General features: G+C 50.7%; 1 protein-coding gene across 10 annotated transcripts in view; it reads right to left on the bottom strand.

The window, feature by feature from the left end:
* The window catches only part of SHANK2 (SH3 and multiple ankyrin repeat domains 2), a 693215-nt gene that overhangs the window by 379092 nt on the left and 294052 nt on the right, over positions 1–20071 (bottom strand). The gene's annotated exons all lie outside the window — the stretch shown is intronic.

The following is a 20071-nucleotide window of genomic DNA, read 5'->3' as shown; positions in this document are numbered from 1 at the left end:
ACAGTCCGCTGAGGCCGGTGGATGGATGGTGCAGCGTAGATGGTATAACCCCCAACGGGAGGGGTATGGCCTCAGGGCAGCAGATGTGGATGATGGGGGTAGCAGGAACCACTCAGAGACGGTGCGGTATAATTCAGGGTCTTTACTGGTAACAACGATAGACCCTCCCGGAGTACTTGCTAGTGAACGGGGCCTGGTCAGTCCTTGAGCAGATGGGATCTCCACTGGCCAGGCGGAGTTGTAGGCCTCCCAAACTGACTGTACTCTTCTGGCTACCTTGCTAGAAGCGGATATAAGTAGCCCACGTCCCTGAGTGTACCGTGTGGTGCTCACCCGTATGGCCGGTGACTCGGGGCCTTCGAATGGCTTCCGCTCCACGATGGCGGTGCTGGTCCCACGCGTGTGACCGTGCCTTCGGGTTTCTGGGCCTGAGGACCTGAAATCCCCTGCCGGTCGGCTTCTGCTGCTGGGTAAGAGTTAGTCCCCACAGCCTCGGACGCCGGGTCCGGTAAGAAAGCTTCTCAGTCAGGGCGAGCTCTGCAGCTGCCAGCCCCTGACTCGTAGTAATATTGCTCCCAATGAGCTTCTGCTGTTTCTTCCTATGCTGCTTCTCTGTCTCTACTCTCCTTGACTCCAGGCTCAGGCCCCTGGACAGGGCCTGCCTGTGGAGCAGAGCCCATAGAGCAGCTCTGCTCCCTGTCTTCTCCTCTCAGAACCCCCTACCCTGCCTCAGCCCCAGGTTTATATAGGGGAAGTCCTTCCCCTCCCAAGACTGGGCAGGAGGTGTGGCATGCACAGGATCCCTGACCAAAGGACCTCCCACCTGCTCTCAGACGTAATATCTCTATCACTGTGGCAACCAGACCCCTGGGGTGTCACACTGTCTGTTTGCCTCTGTTTTTGCTGCTTAAGGGCGGCGCCCGATCACTTCCTGCTTTTGAAGTCCCTGCCGAAGCTTTACTTCCCAGTATCCCGGAGCAGCCCCTACGGGTAATGTGCGTGGGTAGCGCAACAGTTCTCCTGCCCGAAGAGACTGCTGCCCACCCAGAATCTACACCAGAGGACCCCCTGTTGCCTCCTGAATCCCCCGGGATACCACTTGATGACAATTGGAGAGAGACTTCCCTATACTCTGCACCTGATACCTCGCCCGCTTCGTCCAGTGAGTCCGACCTAGTGTTCTCCGAAGCAGAGGTTACCCCCGAGTCTCTACACCCCTTCGAACAGGCGGAGGATCTCCAGTTGTCTCCTGAACCCTTCGGGGTGCTACCTGGTAGCGAATGGACAGAGACTTTCCTATACTCGGTACCTGATACCTCGGCTGCTTCATCCAGTGAGTCCGACCTAGTGTACTCCGAAGCAGAGGTTACCCATGAGTCTCTTCACCCCTCCGACCTGGCGGAGGACCTCCAGTTGTCTCCTGAGCCCTTCGGGGTGCTACCTGGTAGCGAAAGGACAGAGACTCTCCTATACTCTGTACCTGATACCTCGCTCGTTTCGTCCAGCGAGTCCAACCTAGTGTACTCCGAAGCAGAGGTTACTCCCGAGTCTCTACACCCCTCCGACCAGGCAGAGTACCTCCAGTTGTCTTCAGAACCCTTCGGGGTGCCACCTGGTGGTGAATGGACAGAGACTTTCCTATATCCTGGATCTGATACCTCGCTCACTTCGCCTAGTGAGTCTAACCTAGTGTACTCCGAAGCAGAGGTTATTCCCGAGTCTCTACACCCCTCCGACCAGGCGGAGGACCTCCAGTTGTCTCCAGAACCCTTCGGGGTGCCACCTGGTGGTGAATGGACAGAGACTTTCCTATACTCGGCACCCGATACCTCGCCTGCTTCGTCCAGTGAGTCCGACCTAGTGTTTTCTGAAGCAGAGGTTACCCCCGAGTCTCTGCACTCCTCTGACCCGGCAGAGGACCTCCAGGTGTCTCCTGAACCCTTCGGGGTGCTACTTGATAGCGAATGGACAGAGACTCTCCTATACTCGGTACCTGATACCTCGCCTGCTTCATCCAGTGAGTCTGAACAAGTGTACTCCGAAGCGGAGGTTACCCCCGAGTCTCTGCCCCCCTCCAACCCGGCGGAGGACTTCCAGTTGTCTTCTGTACCCTCTGGGGTGCCACCTGAAAATATGTGGAGAGAGACTTCCTTGTGTGCTGTTCCTGGTACTCCACCTGTTTAGTCTGTTGCTGAGGATGGCTGGATAGGAGGTAGCATCCTAGCTACCCAGATGAGACCAGTTTTTCCTGTGGACAGTGGAAGTGATCTCCTTGAAGTGAAGGATTGGCCCTCGAATTCCCTGTGGAAGATTCTGGCAGGCCTGAAGAAGAGGAGGCGTAAGGGGGGGGTACTGTAACATACCTGGCGGCGTCCTTGCATAGTGGTCCATCTCCCACTGTGCAAGAGCGCGCACTTGATCTCCAATCCAGAATGTCTCTCTGGCTTCCCTCCATGCTGTCTGTTTGCCTCTGTTTTTGCTGCTTAAGGGCGGCGCCCGATCACTTCCTGCTTTTTGTACCTGCTGCAGGCACACCCCTTGTGCGTCCTCAGCCTATTGCTGTCTGTCACCTGGTATTTAAACCAGCTGCTCCAATTAACCCATGCCTGAGCATCTTGCCCTGTCAGTTGGCTTCTTGTCTCTGACATGCCAGGTCCTGTGTATGTTACCTGTCTTGCAGTATTTGTTCCCGTGTCTGTACTGTGTCCTACCTGTGTACTCTAACCTGCAGTCTGTACACGCTCTCTAGCCTGTTGTCTTCTGCCTATATTGGAGGCTGTATTTCCAGGCCAGTGTGAACACGCTCCTAGCCTGTTCTTTCCGCCTTCTAGGGGCCGCATACCTAGACCTGTTCCTGTATCTTGCCTGTTCTTGTCTGTATACTCTCCTAGCCTGTTACCTGTTTTTCTCCATGTCCGTACCTTCCCTTTTCTTGCAGAATCTGATCCCGTACCTATCTCCTACTCGTTGTCTCTGTACTCCCGTTTGTGAGTTTAGAGTCCACTCGCTACTTCATTGCAAGTATCCTGTGTGTACCTGGTTCTGCCTTTACCTTCCAGTCTGTTCCGTGTGAACAGAGCCCTGTCCCCTCCGCTCTGCCTTGCTTGCCGCTTCAGTGGTTCTTGCCTGCTCAGCCCTGTCCACCGCGTCTGCGCTTTGCTCAGCCTGTCCACCGCGTCTGCGGTTTCGCTTTGCTCAGCCCTGTCCACTGCGTCTGCGGTTTCGCTTTGCTCAGCCCTGTCCACCGCGTCTGCGGTTTCGCTTTGCTCAGCCCTGTCCACCGCGTCTGCGGTTTCGCTTTGCTCAGCCCTGTCCACCGCGTCTGCAGTTTCGCTTTGCTCAGCCCTGTCCACCGCGTCTGCGGTTTCGCTTTGCTCAGCCCTGTCCACCGCGTCTGCGGTTTTGCTCTGCTCAGCCTTGTCTACCGCGTCTGCGGTTTTGCTCTGCTCAGCCTTGTCTACCGCGTCTGCGGTTTTGCTCTGCTCAGCCTTGTCTACCGCGTCTGTGGTTTTGCTCTGCTCAGCCTTGTCTACCGCGTCTGCGGTTTTGCTCTGCTCAGCCTTGTCTACCGCGTCTGCGGTTCTGCTCTGCTCTGCCTTGTGTACCGCACCTGCGGTTTCGCTTTACTCTGTTTGTTTACCGCATTTGCGGCTCCGAATTTGTCTCCCAGTCTGCACTGGACCCTACCCAGCCTGCGCTCTAGTCTGCCTGTTCCTGTATTCCCCGGTGTGGGTCAACAGCCGTGTCCGGAGTCTGACCTGGAGTAGACCCTGGTCCCTCTGCTCGGTTCCTCCCTGGTGCACTGGCGTCGTATGTCGTCATGCGACCTTGGTCAGATCGGGCAGATACTTAGTTACGCCCCTCCAGGCACTCTCCGGTTCATGGCACAGTGGAACCACTAAACACGCACACGCCAGTCAGTCCGGGCGTGTGCATTGCAGCATGCTCAGGCCATGGTTCCCGTTGAGCCCCACGGCCTTCGCTCTCTGAGACGTTTTCCAGCGAATACGTGCATCTAGAAGAAATTTATTTATTTATTACTTTTTTTTGGGCTACTAGATGAGTTTCAGGCAAATTTCACACCCGTCCAGATGGAGCTTTCTGCACTCGTTCCTGCGGATCCGCCACGGGACTTTGGGGATCCAAAACAAAGTCGTGCATTTGTGGAGCAATGCATGCTACACTTTAAGGCCTACCCTCTCTATTTTCCTTCCGATTGGGCTAAAGTGGCCTTTATGATTGACTACCTAGCGGTTGATGCCTTGAAATGGGTCAAGCCCCTATGGGAAGCATGGGATCCTGTCGTCCTTGACCTGCAGGCCTTCCTGGTGGCCTTTTGTATGGTCTTTGAGGACCCTAACCCTGAAGTCCCTGCCGAAGCTTTACTTCCCAGTATCCCGGAGCAGCCCCGACAGGTAATGTGCGTGGGTAGCGCAACAGTTCTCCTGCCCGAAGAGACTGCTGCCCACCCAGAATCTACACCAGAGGACCCCCTGTTGCCTCCTGAATCCCCCGGGATACCACTTGATGACAATTGGAGAGAGACTTCCCTATACTCTGCACCTGATACCTCGCCCGCTTCGTCCAGTGAGTCCGACCGAGTGTTCTCCGAAGCAGAGGTTACGCCTGAGTCTCTACACCCCTCCGATCAGGCGGAGGATCTCCAGTTGTCTCCTGAACCCTTCAGGGTGCTACCTGGTAGCGAATGGACAGAGACTTTCCTATACTCGGTACCTGATACCTCGGCTGCTGCATCCAGTGAGTCCAACCTAGTGTACTCCGAAGCAGAGGTTACCCATGAGTCTCTTCACCCCTCCGACCTGGCGGAGGACCTCCAGTTGTCTCCTGAGCCCTTCGGGGTGCTACCTGGTAGCGAAAGGACAGAGACTCTCCTATACTCTGTACCTGATACCTCGCTCGCTTCGTCCAGCGAGTCCAACCTAGTGTACTCCGAAGCAGAGGTTACTCTCGAGTCTCTACACCCCTCCGACCAGGCGGAGGACCTCCAGTTGTCTCCAGAACCCTTCGGGGTGCCACCTGGTGGTGAATGGACAGAGACTTTCCTATATCCTGGATCTGATACCTCGCTCGCTTCGCCTAGTGAGTCTAACCTAGTGTACTCCGAAGCAGAGGTTATTCCCGAGTCTCTGCACTCCTCTAACCCGGCAGAGGACCTCCAGGTGTCTCCTGAACCCTTCGGGGTGCTACTTGATAGCGAATGGACAGAGACTCTCCTATACTCGGTACCTGATACCTCGCCTGCTTCATCCAGTGAGTCTGAACAAGTGTACTCCGAAGCGGAGGTTACCCCCGAGTCTCTGCCCCCCTCCAACCCCGCGGAGGACTTCCAGTTGTCTTCTGTACCCTCTGGGGTGCCACCTGAAAATATGTGGAGAGAGACTTCCTTGTGTGCTGTTCCTGGTACTCCGCCCGTTTCGTCTGTTGCTGAGGATGGCTGGATAGGAGGTAGCATCCTAGCTACCCAGATGAGACCAGTTTTTCCTGTGGACAGTGGAAGTCATCTCCTTGAAGTGAAGGATTGGCCCTCGAATTCCCTGTGGAAGATTCCGGCAGGCCTGAAGAAGAGGGGGCGTAAGGGGGGGGGTACTGTAACATACCTGGCGGCGTCCTTGCATAGTGGTCCATCTCCCACTGTGCAAGAGCGCGCACTTGATCTCCAATCCAGAATGTCTCTCTGGCTTCCCTCCATGCTGTCTGTTTGCCTCTGTTTTTGCTGCTTAAGGGCGGCGCCCGATCACTTCCTGCTTTTTGTACATGCTGCAGGCACACCCCTTGTGCGTCCTCAGCCTATTGCTGTCTGTCACCTGGTATTTAAACCAGCTGCTCCAATTAACCCATGCCTGAGCATCTTGCCCTGTCAGTTGGCTTCTTGTCTCTGACATGCCAGGTCCTGTGTATGTTACCTGTCTTGCAGTATTTGTTCCCGTGTCTGTACTGTGTCCTACCTGTGTACTCTAACCTGCAGTCTGTACACGCTCTCTAGCCTGTTGTCTTCTGCCTATCCTGGAGGCTGTATTTCCAGGCCAGTGTGAACACGCTCCTAGCCTGTTCTTTCCGCCTTCTAGGGGCCGCATACCTAGACCTGTTCCTGTATCTTGCCTGTTCTTGTCTGTATACTCTCCTAGCCTGTTACCTGTTTTTCTCCATGTCCGTACCTTCCCTTTTCTTGCAGAATCTGATCCCGTACCTATCTCCTACTCGTTGTCTCTGTACTCCCGTTTGTGAGTTTAGAGTCCACTCGCTACTTCATTGCAAGTATCCTGTGTGTACCTGGTTCTGCCTTTACCTTCCAGTCTGTTCCGTGTGAACAGAGCCCTGTCCCCTCCGCTCTGCCTTGCTTGCCGCTTCAGTGGTTCTTGCCTGCTCAGCCCTGTCCACCGCGTCTGCGCTTTGCTCAGCCTGTCCACCGCGTCTGCGGTTTCGCTTTGCTCAGCCCTGTCCACTGCGTCTGCGGTTTCGCTTTGCTCAGCCCTGTCCACCGCGTCTGCGGTTTCGCTTTGCTCAGCCCTGTCCACCGCGTCTGCGGTTTCGCTTTGCTCAGCCCTGTCCACCGCGTCTGCGGTTTCGCTTTGCTCAGCCCTGTCCACCGCGTCTGCGGTTTCGCTTTGCTCAGCCCTGTCCACCGCGTCTGCGGTTTTGCTCTGCTCAGCCTTGTCTACCGCGTCTGCGGTTTTGCTCTGCTCAGCCTTGTCTACCGCGTCTGCGGTTTTGCTCTGCTCAGCCTTGTCTACCGCGTCTGTGGTTTTGCTCTGCTCAGCCTTGTCTACCGCGTCTGCGGTTTTGCTCTGCTCAGCCTTGTCTACCGCGTCTGCGGTTCTGCTCTGCTCTGCCTTGTGTACCGCACCTGCGGTTTCGCTTTACTCTGTTTGTTTACCGCATTTGCGGCTCCGAATTTGTCTCCCAGTCTGCACTGGACCCTACCCAGCCTGCGCTCTAGTCTGCCTGTTCCTGTATTCCCCGGTGTGGGTCAACAGCCGTGTCCGGAGTCTGACCTGGAGTAGACCCTGGTCCCTCTGCTCGGTTCCTCCCTGGTGCACTGGCGTCGTATGTCGTCATGCGACCTTGGTCAGATCGGGCAGATACTTAGTTACGCCCCTCCAGGCACTCTCCGGTTCATGGCACAGTGGAACCACTAAACACGCACACGCCAGTCAGTCCGGGCGTGTGCATTGCAGCATGCTCAGGCCATGGTTCCCGTTGAGCCCCACGGCCTTCGCTCTCTGAGACGTTTTCCAGCGAATACGTGCATCTAGAAGAAATTTATTTATTTATTACTTTTTTTTGGGCTACTAGATGAGTTTCAGGCAAATTTCACACCCGTCCAGATGGAGCTTTCTGCACTCGTTCCTGCGGATCCGCCACGGGACTTTGGGGATCCAAAACAAAGTCGTGCATTTGTGGAGCAATGCATGCTACACTTTAAGGCCTACCCTCTCTATTTTCCTTCCGATTGGGCTAAAGTGGCCTTTATGATTGACTACCTAGCGGTTGATGCCTTGAAATGGGTCAAGCCCCTATGGGAAGCATGGGATCCTGTCGTCCTTGACCTGCAGGCCTTCCTGGTGGCCTTTTGTATGGTCTTTGAGGACCCTAACCCTGAAGCCCCTGCCGAAGCTTTACTTCCCAGTATCCCGGAGCAGCCCCGACAGGTAATGTGCGTGGGTAGCGCAACAGTTCTCCTGCCCGAAGAGACTGCTGCCCACCCAGAATCTACACCAGAGGACCCCCTGTTGCCTCCTGAATCCCCCGGGATACCACTTGATGACAATTGGAGAGAGACTTCCCTATACTCTGCACCTGATACCTCGCCCGCTTCGTCCAGTGAGTCCGACCGAGTGTTCTCCGAAGCAGAGGTTACGCCTGAGTCTCTACACCCCTCCGATCAGGCGGAGGATCTCCAGTTGTCTCCTGAACCCTTCAGGGTGCTACCTGGTAGCGAATGGACAGAGACTTTCCTATACTCGGTACCTGATACCTCGGCTGCTGCATCCAGTGAGTCCAACCTAGTGTACTCCGAAGCAGAGGTTACCCATGAGTCTCTTCACCCCTCCGACCTGGCGGAGGACCTCCAGTTGTCTCCTGAGCCCTTCGGGGTGCTACCTGGTAGCGAAAGGACAGAGACTCTCCTATACTCTGTACCTGATACCTCGCTCGCTTCGTCCAGCGAGTCCAACCTAGTGTACTCCGAAGCAGAGGTTACTCCCGAGTCTCTACACCCCTCCGACCAGGCGGAGGACCTCCAGTTGTCTCCAGAACCCTTCGGGGTGCCACCTGGTGGTGAATGGACAGAGACTTTCCTATATCCTGGATCTGATACCTCGCTCGCTTCGCCTAGTGAGTCTAACCTAGTGTACTCCGAAGCAGAGGTTATTCCCGAGTCTCTGCACTCCTCTAACCCGGCAGAGGACCTCCAGGTGTCTCCTGAACCCTTCGGGGTGCTACTTGATAGCGAATGGACAGAGACTCTCCTATACTCGGTACCTGATACCTCGCCTGCTTCATCCAGTGAGTCTGAACAAGTGTACTCCGAAGCGGAGGTTACCCCCAAGTCTCTGCCCCCCTCCAACCCCGCGGAGGACTTCCAGTTGTCTTCTGTACCCTCTGGGGTGCCACCTGAAAATATGTGGAGAGAGACTTCCTTGTGTGCTGTTCCTGGTACTCCGCCCGTTTCGTCTGTTGCTGAGGATGGCTGGATAGGAGGTAGCATCCTAGCTACCCAGATGAGACCAGTTTTTCCTGTGGACAGTGGAAGTCATCTCCTTGAAGTGAAGGATTGGCCCTCGAATTCCCTGTGGAAGATTCCGGCAGGCCTGAAGAAGAGGGGGCGTAAGGGGGGGGGTACTGTAACATACCTGGCGGCGTCCTTGCATAGTGGTCCATCTCCCACTGTGCAAGAGCGCGCACTTGATCTCCAATCCAGAATGTCTCTCTGGCTTCCCTCCATGCTGTCTGTTTGCCTCTGTTTTTGCTGCTTAAGGGAGGCGCCCGATCACTTCCTGCTTTTTGTACATGCTGCAGGCACACCCCTTGTGCGTCCTCAGCCTATTGCTGTCTGTCACCTGGTATTTAAACCAGCTGCTCCAATTAACCCATGCCTGAGCATCTTGCCCTGTCAGTTGGCTTCTTGTCTCTGACATGCCAGGTCCTGTGTATGTTACCTGTCTTGCAGTATTTGTTCCCGTGTCTGTACTGTGTCCTACCTGTGTACTCTAACCTGCAGTCTGTACACGCTCTCTAGCCTGTTGTCTTCTGCCTATCCTGGAGGCTGTATTTCCAGGCCAGTGTGAACACGCTCCTAGCCTGTTCTTTCCGCCTTCTAGGGGCCGCATACCTAGACCTGTTCCTGTATCTTGCCTGTTCTTGTCTGTATACTCTCCTAGCCTGTTACCTGTTTTTCTCCATGTCCGTACCTTCCCTTTTCTTGCAGAATCTGATCCCGTACCTATCTCCTACTCGTTGTCTCTGTACTCCCGTTTGTGAGTTTAGAGTCCACTCGCTACTTCATTGCAAGTATCCTGTGTGTACCTGGTTCTGCCTTTCCCTTCCAATCTGTTCCGTGTGAACAGAGCCCTGTCCCCTCCGCTCGGCCTTGCTTGCCGCTTCGGCGGTTCTTGCCTGCTCAACCCTGTCCACCGCGTCTGCGGTTTCGCTTTGCTCAGCCCTGTCCACTGCGTCTGCGGTTTCGCTTTGCTCAGCCCTGTCCACCGCATCTGCGGTTTTGCTTTGCTCAGCCATGTCCACCGCGTCTGCGGTTTCGCTTTGCTCAGCCCTGTCCACCTTGTCTGCGGTTTCGCTTTGCTCAGCCCTGTCCACCGAATCTGCGGTTTCGCTTTGCTCAGCTTTGTCTACCGCGTCTGCGGTTTTGCTCTGCTCAGCCTTGTCTACCGCGTCTGCGGTTTTGCTCTGCTCAGCCTTGTCTACCGCGTCTGCGGTTCTGCTCTGCTCGGCCTTGTCTACCGCACCTGCGGTTCTGCTCTGCTCGGCCTTGACTACCGCACCTGCGGTTTCGCTTTACTCTGTTTGTTTACCGCATCTGCGGCTCCGAATTTGTCTCCCAGTCTGTACTGGACCCTACCCAGTCCGGAGTCTGACCTGGAGTAGACCCTGGTCCCTCTGCTCGGTTCCTCCCTGGTGCACTGGCGTCGTATGTCGTCGTGCGACCTTGGTCAGATCGGGCAGATACTTAGTTACGCCCCTCCAGGCACTCTCCGGTTCATGGCACAGTGGAACCACTAAACACGCACACGCCAGTCAGTCCGGGCGTGTGCATTACACTAAGATACTTGTTTCCTGTAAAGTCCTTGACGAGAAGGTTTATGCTGGGTCAAGGGAAATTTGTTACTAATAAGTCTATTTCGGTTTTCTGTTCAGTTGTATGTAACAATGAAGTTCTGTTCTGTCTAGGTAATAAATATGGTGAGTCTTTGTTGCCACACCAGAAGACTCTACCTGCTGACAATGCATGTCACATGTATTCTGTCGCTCTTCCTTCATCGATGAAGTATCTTAATTTGAATCTCACTGGCAATGTGAAGACCCTTTGCTGTCTATTCCAAAGTTCTCCTTAAAACAAAGAGGGTCTCCATAACAGTACATGGTGCCTGAAACCTGGGATTGTCATAACCGGACTTCCTCTGGACCCGTCAACAAGGATCTCTCTGGGAATTACTGAATAAAATCCGCGGTAAGTAATCCCTTGTATTACTATTAATTCAGTACTACCTAGAGGGCTCCAGGACTGGTAACTGGTGGTCCTAACAAGACAATCATTTTTGAACCCTTGCTAGTGATTGAAGTTGTTCTTATATGTTTCAATGTGGTTTTTAAATGTATGATTGACGGTTGAATGATAATTGAATGAAGTGACGAGTAACCAACCTTGCCCAGCGTGTCGGGATTAGGCACCTCCGCAGTTCTTCGGTATATTTCAGGAGTCAGAGGATTGTTTTATATTGTTTGTTTTGTCTAAGTCATAAATGTCTGGTATGATATTGTAAACTATGAGGATCCTTGAATGTGGGACTGAATGATTTTTGATTGACCAATAAGGGACTACGGTCTCTGCTTGATAAGGGATCCCGTTAGGTGTGTTCCTTCCCATGTGGTGGAGAGGAAAATCGGTCCGTAAGAGGATCAGGGAAGTGTGATTGCCTATAACAGAGGAATCCTTCACGGTAAGGTAGTACTCTGAGGGTATTGAATTCCCCTGTAAATTGATATGGGCACCCTCAAGAAAGGGGTAACTGAATGCAGTTTTTAGCCCGAATACAGCAGGGGAATTAATATCAGCGATTGTGCAGTGTACATTGAATGATTGACGTATTGTTAAGTCGTTTTTGATTAATCAAAATCGTTGTTCTCAGTGTCTGTGTTCTGTTTTGTGTAAGCTCAAGAGAGGGAAAATCATAGTAGCTGAAATTCTTGCTTAGCCTGTATACCCAGACTGTAAAACATATAGTATAAAAAGTAACACTTATTGCAGATATAATTGTCATGCAGTGCCTTTACAAGGTGTAGAGGGAAAACCTCTGAACTGGGAAATTTTATATGATCATGTAGAAATAATTGCAATAGTAGGTGGAGCAGTAGGCTTGGTATTGTTATTTGTTTGGTTGTGTGTAAGAATCTCCCTAGCTCACAGGGCTGGAAAATCTGTGTTAGTACTTCCTTAAAGATCTGTCTTCCGAGGCTCAGAGGAGACTGGGACAGGATCAGATCCGTCTTTCGAGCATCAGAGGAGACTGGGACGGGATCAAATTTAGAGTCTGAGAGGCTCTAGGTGTGCTGAAGAGAGTTCTGCCGTAACTCTGGCACAGTGGTTGCAGTCATGGGGACTGGCAACAGTAAGTAATTGACTAACCTAAAGGGCGTGGTCCCAGTTCCAGCATGTGAGATAGTGGAGAGACTGAAAAGAAAAGAAGCAGTAGAGGGATGTGAAATAATATTGAGGAAATTTTGTATGGGAAAGTGGGGAAATTTGGAGGAGAAGGAATGGGAGAAATATATCTGCAATTGGGAAGGATGGTTGAAAGATAAAAACAAACTAGAGCAGGCTAGGATGTGGTTAGAAGTAGCAAAACGTCTCTCAATGAGTGAACATAAATCAGAGGAAACTAGGCATGGAACTGTCTATGTAATCTGTGATAGTTTTAAAAACTCTCAAGCCCCTGTAGCCTCTGTACCTGATGTAAATTCTGCACCCCCTTCAGCACCCCCGCTTTATGCATGGGCAGTCCTTCCGCAGGGAGCTGCTAACTCCCCTTCCTTATTTTCCACATCCCTAAAAACTGTACTCGATAACTGGTGCCCCTTTGATTCATCCACCATACTCTTACAATATGTGGATGACCTTCTTCTTTGCTGCACCACTGACCAGATATGCCACAATGAATCTCAATCTCTGCTGATATTCTTAGCAGAAAATGGGTGCTAAGCTTCAAAAGATAAACTCCAATTGTGCAAGTCCACAGTCACTTTCTTTGGGCATTGCCTGTCTCCAGGCATTAAGCATCTCAGCCCAGGGAGGATTGAGGCTATATTAAAAATACCCCTTCTAAGATCTACCAAGTCCCTTTGGGCATTCTTGGGCCTAGTCCAGTACTGCCATTTCTGGATACGAAATGCCTCTAGTATTATGGCCCCATTGTTTCAATGCCTCAAAACGGAGCCTTTCACCATTAATTCTGAGGCAGTTGATGCATTTCACACCATCAAGCTCACTCTTTCTACCTCACCAGCTCTAGGTATACCGAATTATGACAAGTTTTTTACTGTGTACTGCCACGAATAGGCTGGACGTGCGTCTGGTGTCCTTACCCAAGAACATGGTGGTAGGCAGCGCCCTCTAGGGTATTACTCTGTAACCCTAGATCCAGTCATTATGGGTTCTCCTACTTGTGTTAGAGCTGTGGCAGCTGCTTCAGAACTTGTTAAAAAGACAGAGGACAGTGTTAGGAAGCCCCCTCACACTTCACGTTCCTCATCCTGTATTTGAAATACTTCAACAGGCTCAGACCCGTCACCTCTCAGCATCAAGGTTGACAAAATATGAAGTCTCACTCCTTACACCTCCCCATATAACTATCAAACGCTGTAATGTTCTAAATCCGGCTACACTACTACCAGTGGATTTAGAAAAGGGAGGAAAGTATCAGGATTGGGAAGAGGGAGAGACCATGAGCCAAGATTTGCCCCTGTTTTTCAAATCAGCAGATGAGGAAGCTCAGTTTGATATGGCACATGAACAGGATTGTCAGGCATTGATGGAAGCTGAAATAAAGGGTTTGGCAAATATCACTTATGTCCCCTCACTAACCCCTCCGCTGAGTATTTTGTAGATGGTTCCAGAGCTTGGACAGTGAACAAGGACGATTCATCACCGGGTATGCAGTAGTCCACAATGGTAAGGCAGTGATACAAGAACCACTCCCCTGCAGCTGCTCTGCGCAAGAGGCAGAGCTTAAAGCACTCGCTGCAGCATGTAATCTGGGAAAAGGTAAAGAAATTAATGTATTTTCTGACTCGCAATATGCTTATGGTGTTGCACATGACTTTGGCGCCATTTGGCGAAGCTGTAATTTCTTGACCTCTGCTGACAAACCTATAAGGAATGCGCAAGCGGTAGAGCAGCTACTCACAGCACTCACCCTTCTCCGAAGGGCAGCCATAGTCAAAGTGTCAGCACACACTCGGGAACAAACTCCCCTTGCAGTAGGGAATGACTTGGCCGACCAGGCGGCTAAAGAAGCAGCACGATTACCTCTGACAGAGATACTGGCTATCGCAAGTGCGGGAACCCCAGGAGACTCAGAGTCAGGGAGTGCAGGAAGCCCCCTTTCAAATAAGGAGACATCCCTTGCACCGGTCCCAGTGGCCGTGGACCTCGAACTACTGTAGGTCTTCCAGACCCAGGCTCCCCCCCACGAGCAGAATGCATGGGTCAAAGCGGGCGCCATACAGTCAGTGTCAGGGGTATGGCAGGTAAACAAACTTATTTGCCTTCCACGCTGCCTCTTCCCCATGATGGCTGCCCTTGCACATTCTCCGGTGCATAACTCAAAGGGTGTTATGTGTGCAGTGGTGCTACAAAACTGGTGTGCCCCAGGGTTCCCGAATATGGCTGCAAAGTATGTTCAAGAATGTCTAGTTTGTGGAAAACATAACCCTGGTAGGCCTATTCGAGTCCCACGAAAATGCACACCAAAACCAGATTACCCATTTCAGAGACTGCAGGTGGACTACATACAGCTACCTAAGGTGGGTAATTATGAATACGCCCTGGTATGCATTGACCTTTTCTCTGGGTGGCCAGAAGCTTGGGCGGTGACTAAAGCAAACACAAACACTACTGCTAAAAAATTGATCAGTGAAGTGGTTTGTAGATATGGGGTGCCAGAAACTATAGAAAGTGACAGAGGAACCCACTTTACTGGGGAACTAATGAAATAAATCATGGTCACTCTTGGGATAGATCAGGCTTTCCATGTTCCCTATCATCCACAAAGTAGTGGGAAGGTGGAAAGCCTCAATGGTACCTTGAAACTAAAAATTCAAAAGTCCTGGGTAGATTGTTTTGCCTATAGCATTGTATTCAGTGAGGACCGCCCAAAGGGGGAGGGAGAAGCTGTCCCCATATGAAATACTGTTTGGTAGTGTCCCTAAGACAGGGTTGTATTTCCCACAGCAGCGGAAGGCCTCCTATGGTTCCCTCACTGAATATGTTCTGGAGTTGCATAAACATTTGACTGTTACTCATAATTGTGTTCTTTCCTCTATCCCAGACCCCAATTGCCTCAGCGGCACTCACACTTTGGTACCAGGAGACTGGGTCGTGGTAAAGAGACATATGAGGAGACCACTGGAGCCCAGATACAGAGAACCATTGCAAGTGCTGTTAACCACTGCCACTTCGGTCAAGCTTCAAGGCAAGGACACTTGGATCCATGCCAGCCATTGTAAAAAGATTTTGAACCCCAGCAGCAGCAGCAAAGATAATGACCCTGTTTGTTTGGACTATGGTGATAGCAACCATACCTTTTGCCCTAGCTCTCCATGAAGTGCTTAAAGAGAACTGGGATAACAAACTGATAAAGCATCACCAAGTCTTACTCCAAGACATGAACTCTAATGACCGTCCTAAGGACTGTTGGATATGCACACATAGCCCAATATCCTCCAATACTATGCCTTATTTAGCTATTCCAGTGACTTTGAATGAAATGTTTTATTTAAGTAACTACACTTTTCCTTTTAGATTAAGAACAACAAAGAAAAAGAAGGCTGTAGGTCTAAAGGCCCCGTCACACTAAGAGATATCGCTAGCGAGATCGCTGCTGTGTCACGGTTTTGGAGACTCACCAGCGACCTCACCAGCGATGTCGCTATGTGTGACACTTTGCAACGATCAGGCCCCTGCTGTGAGGTCGCTGATCGTTGCAAAGTGTCCTGGACCATTTTTTGGTCATTGGCCTCCCGCTGGCCAGCACACATCGCTGTGCGTGACCAGCGGGACCAACGATCTGGCTGGTAACCATGGTAAATATCGGGTTACTAGGGGCACGCGCGCACTTAGTAACCCGCTGTTTACCATAGATACCACTCTGCTACGGTGAGCGGAGGCTCCAGCGCACCGTAGCAGAGTGGTATCCATGGTAAACAGCGGGTTACTAGGGGCACACGCGCACTTAGTAACCCGATATTTACCACAGTTACCAGCCTGCTCCTGCTTAAGCAGCAGGCTGGGAACGGGAGCAGGACATCGTGGAACGATTCTTTCCACGATATCGCTGCTCCCCTCATCGCTGGTGAGCCTGCCTGTTTGACAGCTCACCAGTGATGTATTAGCGATGCAGCAACGATCCCTGACAGGTCGTATCGTTGTCGGGATCGCTGCTGCATCGCTTAGTGTGACGGGGCCTTAACTGTAGCTGCTTGGGTGACTGAGCCATGGTTGTTGTTTAACAGCAGTGGTCCACCTCTAAGTCAGACTGAAATGCCTTGGGTGACCAGTCGTGTCGACCTCTCCTGTAATCCGAACTTTACCTCTTGCAGCTGTATTCAGATAAAATCCAGAGGGTTTCCTTTCTCTACAGCTGACTATTCAGAGTGTAATGGATCTGCTACCACTACTACGCAGTGTATAGCAGTTGATGCCACTCTCAATCCTAAGCTTCATTGTGTAAATGTCACCTTGCAAAATCTAATATCAGGTTTTACCTCAAATGACACTCAGTATCAGGGAAAAATTATGCAACAATTAAGCACCACCTTGTTATCTAAATGGATTGCTAGTCTGTTCAACAACACTGTGGTTGGAGCACCAGAGAGTTTATGTATTGTATGTGGACATCAGGCTTACAAGTGGTTACCCAACAATTTCACAGGAGTTTGCACATTGGCCTTTCTGACACCTTCTACTTTTATCGTACCACACACAAGAGTAGATAATAAAGCAATCCCGCTACACACACTGTACAGACGAGCTGCAGACGACAAGCCCAGACCAAATGGTAAACCACATCTTGTAGAAATAGGGGTGGCTAACAAATTTTTTAGTGTCTTATTCATTTACCCATTCATAATGCAAATGTGGGATAAGTTGGTAGAAGCGACTGATTATCTAGATGACTAGATCTTCCAGATTCTTGACATTCTCAATACATCTAATATTGTACAGAAACAACTGTAACATACCAGGCGGCGTGCTTGCATGGTGCACCACCTCCCACCATGCAAGACCGCAATCTTACCTGTCAGTCCATGCTGCACTCTTTGCTCCAGTACCTGCTCTGTCCATGTCTCGTCTGATTGCTTAGGGCGTCGGCGTGGCTTTCTGCTTGTTTCTTATAGCCACTGTGTGCACAGTCCTAATGCGTCCCCAGCCTATTGCTGTGAGTCACTGGATACTTAAACCCCCTCCACCCAGTAGGAGGTGCCTGAGCAACACTTTCACTCAGTTTCACTTTTGCAACTGAGTTGCCAGGTCCTGTCCTGTATTTAGTCTGTTCTGCCACCCTGGGGGCTGAGTACCCAGGGCCGCTACCTGTATCTCTGACTTCTAGTCTGTTTCCGCCACCCTGGGGGCTGAGTTCCCAGGCTCGTTCCTGTATCTTTTTCCCGGTTCAGTTCCTGTCTGAACAGTGTCCTAGCCCGTTACTTGTTTCTCTCTATATCCGTGCCTTCCCTTTTCCTGCAGTGTCTGAACCTGCACCTAACTCCAACTCGCTGTCTCTGTACTTCTGTTTGTGAGTTTTGTGTCCACTCGCTACTTCATTGTAAGTACCTTGTGTGTATCTGGTTCTGCTTGTCCCCTTTCCCTGCCTCCGTATCTACCTCCTGTGTTCTAACCATCTTCCTGTATTTTCCAGTCTGTTCCATATGAACAGAGCCCTATCCTGTCCGCCTTCACCTTCTGCTCTGTTCTGCTCTGCTTGTTCACCGCTCCGGCGGTTCCGCTTTGCTCCACTTGTTTACCGCACCTGCGGTTCTGTTCTGCTCTGCTTGTTCACCGCTCCGGCAGTTCTGCTCTGCTCCGCTTGTTTACCGCACCTGCGGGTTTGCTCTGCTCTGCTTGTTCACCGCACCTGCGGTTTTGCTTCGCTCTGCTTGTTCACCGCACCTGCAGTTTTGCTCCGCTCTGCTTGTTCACCGCACCTGCGGTTTTGCGCTGCTCTGCTTGTTCACCGCATCTGCGGTTTTGCTCCGCTCTGCTTGCTCACCTCACCTGCGGTTTTGCTCCGCTCAGCTAGTTCACCGCTCCTGCGGTTTTGCTCCCCTCTGCTTGTTCACCGCACCTGCGGTTTTGCTCCACTCTGCTTGTTCACCGCTCCTGCGGTTTTGCTCCGCTCTGCTTGTTCACCGCTCCTGCGGTTTTGCTCTGCTAGTCCACTGAACCTGCGGCTCTGTTCCTGTATCCCAGTCTGTACTGGTCCCTATCCAGCCTGCGTTCATACCTGCCAGTATCTGCCTGTCTGCATTCCAGCCATGCCTGTCAGCACCCGCCTGCCTTCATACCAGCCGTGCCTGCCAAGTACCCACCTGCCGCCATACCAGCCGTGCCTGCCAGTACCCACCTGTCTGCATACCAGCTAACCTGCCTGTTCCTGCATTCCCCGGTGTGGGTCAACAGCTGTGACCGGGGTCTGACCTGCAGTAGCACCTGGTCCCTCTGCTCGGTTCCTCCCTGGTTCACAGAGTCGACTGAGCCACCGTGCGACCCTGGTCGGACCGGGTTGATACTTATTTACGCCCCTCCAGGCACTCCTCGGTTCATGGTCCAATGGGATCACTAATCACGCTCACGCCAGTCAGTCCGGGCGCGAGCGTGACAACAACTAATTGCAGTTACTAACCAACACACCATATTGCTAGACTACTTGACTGCTAGAGAGGGCGGGATTTGTCAGATAATAGGCCCTACCTGTTGCCACTACATAGACCCTGCCGGAAATTTCCAGGTAAAGACCAAGATAGAGATAGTGAGAGAAATGAGGGATGTGTGGCTCCAAGAACATCATGTCAACAAAGATTCCTGGTGAAGTGACACTTTCTCATTTCTTAATCCTGTCAATTGGTTCAAGGGTATAGGTGGATGGCTAATGAGTATCCTACAAGGTATTCTACAAATAGGGATTTTGATATTACTAGTGTATATAGTTGCCAGGATTAGTATATTTGCTATTAAGAGACTATGCAAGAAAACATACATGATTAAGCATCACAAAATATAATGCCACTTCTCCTATAAACATATATGATGAGATTTACAAGCAAGATATTTGTCGGTGAACGGGATTTGTCCCCTCCAGGCTTTTATAGCATGGGGAAGTAGCTGATGAATAAATTGTTTTGTAAAATAATAAAAAGGGAGGAGTTTTGTGGTTAATTTTTTTTAATATCTAGATATCATTATTAATTTAGAAAAAAACAATTTATATTATTGCTATGTCTGAAGTCTGCTTGAGTGTTTTCTAATTTTACATTGTGGAATGTCTGACTAAGATACTGGTTTCCTGTAAAGTCCTTGACAAGAAGGTTTACGCTGGGCCAAGGGAAATTTGTTACTAATAAGTCTATTTTGGTTTTCTGTTCAGTTGTATGTAACAATGAAGTTCTGTTCTGTCTAGCTAATAAATATGGTGAGTCTTTGTTGCCACACCAGAAGACTCTACCTGCTGACAATGCATGTCACATGTATTCCGTCTCTCTTCCTTCATCGATGAAGTACCTGAATTTGAATCTCACTGGCAATGTGAAGACCCTTTGCTGTCTATTCCAAAGTTCCCCTTAAAACAAAGAGGGTCTCAATAACAAAACCAAGCTTAGGGAACCCTTGGCATAACAGAGCAGTTCAGTACACATCCCCTCCTACATGCCTTTCATCTACAGTGGCATATAAAAGTTTGGGCACCACTGGCCAAAATTACTGTTATTGAGAACAGTTAAACAAGTTGAAGATTAAATGATCTCTAAAAGGCCCAAAATTAAAGATGACACGTTTCCTTTGTATTTTAGGCAAAATATATATATATTTTTTTCTTGTTTTACATTTTAAAAATTACAAAAAGGAAAATGGGCCGATGTAGAAGTTTGGGCACCCTGCATGATTAACACCTAGTAGCGCCCCCTTGTGAAAGTATCACAGCTTGTAAACACTTTTTGTAGCCAGACAAGAGTCTTTCAATTCTTGTTTGAGGGATTTTCATCCATTCTTCCTTGGAACATTCCTCCAATTCTGTGAGATTCCTGGGTCATCTTGCCTGCTCTGCTATTTTGAGGTCTTGCCACAGATTTTCAATGATGTTGAAATCAGGGGACTGTGAGGGCCATTGTAAAACCTTCAGCTTGTGCCTTGTGGAGTAGTCTATTGTGGATTTTGATGTGTGTTTAGGATAATTATCCATTTGTAGAAGCCATCCTCTTTTCAACTTCAGCTTTTTTACAGATGTTGTTATGTTTGCATCAAGAATTTGTTGAAATTTCATTGAATCCATTTTTCCCTCTACCCGTGAAATGTTCCCTGTGCTGCAACACAATCCCAAAGCATAATTGA

The sequence above is a fragment of the Phyllobates terribilis genome, unplaced genomic scaffold (assembly GCF_046119375.1).
Source record: "Phyllobates terribilis strain yellow unplaced genomic scaffold, ASM4611937v1 Scaffold_13__5_contigs__length_258822181, whole genome shotgun sequence".
In the NCBI taxonomy this organism is placed as follows: Eukaryota; Metazoa; Chordata; class Amphibia; order Anura; family Dendrobatidae; genus Phyllobates; species Phyllobates terribilis.
The sequence above is the reverse complement of the archived record's forward strand: the minus strand, read 5'-3'. Positions and strand labels throughout refer to the sequence as shown.